Genomic DNA, 5,422 nt, shown 5'->3' on the forward strand with positions numbered 1-5,422 from the left:
AACCCCTCTCCCCTCTATTTTTACGGCCTCCTGAAAACACATAAAGATGGGATTCCTTTACGCCCCATAATATCTAGCAGGGGCTCTTTCATGTACAAATTATCAAAATGGCTCGCAGACTTGTTATCACCCTTTCTAGGAACCTTCTCATCCTACCACGTCAAACATGCAGAAGATTTCATACAAAAAATTTAATAGTTTAAACATCCCTCAAACAACATCAAACTGCTCAGTCTAGACGTCGATTCATTATTTACTAAAGTCCTGATTGCCGACGTGTTGTTTTTCTTAGAGAGGAAGTTACAACCATATGAAGACCATTTTCCTCTTGGCATAGATAAAACTTCTTAAAACTTATCAACCTCTGTGTAACTAACAACGTGTTTTCTTTCAATGGTAATTTTTACAAACAAAAATTTGGCTGTAGCATGGGAAGTCCCCTATCACCCCTTCTAGCAAACTTGTACATGGAATATTTCGAAACAGAACTTTTGTCGTCTATCAAACCCCATAATATGATCTGGCTTAGATACGTAGATGATATCTTTACTTTCTGGGACAATAGCTGGGGGACTTTAATGAATTTTAATAGGCTAAATTCGCTAGTTCCGACCATAAAATTTAAAACAGAATGGAAAAGGACGGAAAACTGCCGTTCCTAGATGTACTGATCATAAGAAAACAGAACAGGTATGCATTTACAGTATATAGAAACCCACCTTCGCTGTCTCCTACATTCATTTCTTAAGCTACCACGACGTCTCCGTAAAAATCATGGTAGGGTGCAACCTATTCCTCAGAGGACTTAGGATATGTTCAAATGAGTACCTGGATCAAGAATTTAACACGATCCGCCAACACCTAACGCAACTGCTCTATCCACCACACATTATCGAGAGGGCTATTAATAAAGCAAATAAAATATACTACAGAGGTCCCACTCACAACAGACAAATAGATTTCAACAACAAAATAAAGCTTCCATACGATGAAAACATCCAAAAGGCCACCGAGCAACTCAGTTCTAATAACTTTCATTTTCCATTATCCCAAATCCATCGGGAGTTCGCTCGTTAACGTATACTTAAATAACAAAAAGGGAAGAAGCCGGAGTTTACAAGATACCGTGTAGTAATTGTCATGACATCTATGTAGGCGAGACAGGTAGATCGCTCTCGCAAAGAATAACAGAGCACAAAAAGATCAGTACGTTACGCTTCGGAGAGTTCGGGAATTTTCCTACATATTAGAAATACAGGGCATGTCATTAACTGGAGTGGGGCGGAGTTGGTTTTCAAGAGTAGCTGTCCGTACAAAAGAAAGATGCTGGAATCTGCTATCATCAATCAAACCAACAATATGAACCTGTCAGGAGGACATTGGAAATCGGACGCCATTGACACCTTAATCCTCGGACCCCTTTTGAAGAAGATGACCCAAGAAACGCGACCGCCAGATCCATCGCCAAACGGGAGCTAATGAGGCCAAAAACCACTAGGGAATTTGGTCAATCTCCTCCTTCTTAAGAAACGCCACCTCCTTAACATCGGAGGCCTAAGGCCACACCTTCATGTTTTTGTATATATACCATTGTAACTTTCCACCTGTCCATATTCTACCAGTGAACAGGGGCACAGAAACAAGTGCCCGAAATATATGGTTTCAACATTTAAATAGTGTTTTATGGGCCTTCTTATTTTCATATTACACTGTAGTATTACAGGAAAAGACATTCATATATATATATATATATATATATATATATATATATATATATATATATATATATATATATATATATATATGTTACATATATATACATATATATGTATACATACACACATACATATATATATACATACATACATACATACATACATAGATATAGATGGATAGATAGATAGTTAGACAAACATAAAGTAAATTGTTCTCACTGTTAATCTCATATTTGCAAAGACTAAACATTCATGAATATGCAAACACATACTTAGGTGTGCTAAACCCTCTCTTGGAACCAAAGTGAGGAGACAACGTTGGGTATTTCAGAAGCCTCCTCTCAGAGTCTTTAGAACCACTAACTTCATTTTGTTGGAAAGGTAAAAAAAAAATGGAGGTAATTTGCATAAGCATCTTTTTAAGTTTATAGTCCTAGAAATTTTACGTGATTTTCAGTGCTTTTTTGGAGAGGGGCACCTGCTAATATTATTTGAATATTTTCTAACAATTAGGTAACATTTTAGATTGATAAGGCAGGTTAAAAATGAATATTATTTTGAGAATAATTTTAGATAAGTAACTTTTATTGATAAGGGAGGTTGAAAATGCATATTATTTGGAAAATATTTTCAAACAATTAGGTAAAATATTTTGGGATTAGTCAGGCAGGTTGAAAATCCACATTAATTGGGGGATATTTTTAACAATTAGGTAACTTTTTGTTGATAAACAATAGGGTACAATGAAAATGCAAATCAATATTTTTCATATTTTTCACCCTGGAGGAAATTCCTTCAATCTTCAATCTCATTCATTTTTTTCCAGTATGAAAACCACGATAAAAGAAAATCCTTTAAATAACTTACAAAATATCTAATTCATTGAATTTGAATTCATTTGAATTTATCATTCCTAAGCCAATATACCCATCGTGGCATAAACCTTCCAAAATAAAAACCACTGCTTTAAATTGCACTAAAAAATAAATCCTATATACATTATGTAGGGCACCCATTGAAAACGACAGGAGATACTGAATCCGTTTTATTTTGCAACAAAACAGCTTTATGGAGAATTACTGTTCCACGGACAGCAATACAACATTTAATTAAAGCATTACACCAAATATATCTCGCAAAATACGGCTTAATCCTTTCTGTTTCATATATATAAACGGTGATGTAAAGACTCAAACTCTGCCACCCATGCTGATGTATTGGTATTATTTTCTGTCCATTATTTGAGTCGAATTTCATGAAAAAAAGGTCCTTTATTCCTCACACCGCTGGACTGTGGAGCAGTCTCCCTTCTGAGGATGTCGTGCAATTGGAACTACAGAAGTTCAAGCGAAGATGCAACTAATTACTACCCTAATGCTATTCCCCTTGCATTTTGATAATTTACTTACATTTTTATCTATTTGTATATTGAGTTTTGAATTTATTTCTCTTTTTTAATTAGTGGCTTCTTCTCTCTGTATTTTCTTTTGCCTTCTGTTACCTCTTTCTAATGAACACATAATTATTCTTTGGAAGCTTGGATTTCAAGTCAATGGCCACTTTGGTGGGATTGTTCCATATGAATAGGGTTCTTCATCTTCTGAATAATAATAATAATAATAATAATAATAATAATAATAATAATAATAATAATAATAATAATAATAATAATAATAAAGGGCACCTTGGCAAAGTGGTTTAGCTCATTGACTGACTGGTTAAGCAACATAGCTGGTCAGTCGTTGGATGGGTGACCGCTCCCCTTGGCATTGATTCCTTGGGAAAGGATCTTTACCATAATTGCCTCAGTCTACTTAGCTGTAAATGAGTACCTATTCTCGATTGGGTAGAGTCCAGCTATGGGTTAAATAGCAAAACTCAGCAGTGATGGAAAAAATGAAAGAATAATCAACAACGACGTCCGGCAGCCAATTATACAACCCAATTGACGGGGAGAACAGTCAGTTACTTGGAGGTCGACATCAAGCAACTGACCACCACAACGATAGTAACCAGCAACCAGATAATGGAGCTACAGAGGCAATCCAGAAGAAGAAATGGACAAGAGAAGAAAATAAGGAAATATGGAGATGCCACATCAGAAGCAACCCGACAGAAAGAGGATACAGAAGAAGACTGGTCAACATCTGGAATGAGAGAAATAACACCCCTCAGACAGAACAGAGGCTGGCAGACCAAGTAAGGAACATAAAGAAAAAGAACTGGCTCTCCACAACAGAAAGAGAAGAACTGGAAAGAGAAATAACACCCAGGAACTAAGGACAAGAACACGAACTAAGAGATGATGACACAGAAAACGATAGGAATGATGAGCTACCAAACAACGACACACGAGGATACACCGAAGATGTAACAGAGAGGTCGGAACGGGTGGAGAAGATCAGACAATGGATGAAGCAAGATACAGAAAGAACAAAGATCCCCTCCATGAAAGCCTACAACACAAAGAAACTAAGGGAAAAAACAAGTGAAGTTAATGAAATAATGAGACTAATCCACACCACCAGTATCACAGACACAAATACCTGGCATATGCAGGAGCAAGACTAGTAATAGAACTCATGGGGATACAAACACCAACACCACCATCACAACAACCCAGCAGAAACCAATACAGCAACCACCTTGGAAAAGGTGCCTGGAAACACAAATCATGGCGATGAGATCTGACTTGAGTAAACTGAAATGGATGGCAGAAAAGAGGCTAAGAAACAAGAAAACAAAAGAGGAACTGAATGAGAAATACAATAGAAGATATAAACAGAGATTTAAAGCCAAAGCACATAAGATCCAACGGTACATGAAAAGGAATAAAGGATACCAATAGAACAAACTCTTCAGAACCAACCAGAAAAGACTATACAGCCAACTAAGAGGGAAAGACAACAGATAAACGTGCAACATGGCTACAGGAAATAAGGCAGAAGAAATGGGGGGAATAAAACAAAGATTCACCGAGATCACGGCAGGCACAGTGAAACACCAACTAAAGAAAATACCCAAGTGGAAAGCTCCAGGTCCCGATGAAGTCCATGGATACTGGCCCATGAACTTCAAGGCCCTACACCATGAATAGCAGAACAACTCCAGCATTGTGTCACAAACCACCATGCACCCAAATGGATGACCACAGGGAGAGCATCCTTAGTACAAAAAGACAAGAACAAGGGAAATATAGCAAGTAACTACAGAATTAACCCTCTGATGTTCATGGGCGACATCAAGCTGTATGGTAAGAGCATCAAGGAAATAAATACCCTAATCCAGACTGTAAGGATTGTATTTGGGGACATCAGTATGGAGTTTGGAATAGAAAAATGCGCCTTAGTCAACATACGAAAAAGCAAAGTAACAAGGATTGAAGGGATAAAGCTACCAGATGGGAATAGCATCAAACACAGATGAGACAGGATACAAATACCTAGGAATAATAGAAGGAGAGGATATAAAACACCAAGAGATGAAGGACATGATCAAGAAAGAATATATGCAGAGACTTAAGGCGATACTCAAGTCAAAACTCAACGCTGGAAACATGACGAAAGCCATAAACACATGGGCAGTACCAGTAATCAGACAGCACAGGAGTAGTGAAGTGGACGAAGGCTGAACTCCACAGCATTGACCAGAAAACTAGAAAACATATAACAATCCACAAAGCACTACACCCAAGAGCAAGTACAGAC

The sequence above is a fragment of the Macrobrachium rosenbergii genome, chromosome 15 (assembly GCF_040412425.1).
Source record: "Macrobrachium rosenbergii isolate ZJJX-2024 chromosome 15, ASM4041242v1, whole genome shotgun sequence".
Classification (NCBI taxonomy): domain Eukaryota; kingdom Metazoa; phylum Arthropoda; class Malacostraca; order Decapoda; family Palaemonidae; genus Macrobrachium; species Macrobrachium rosenbergii.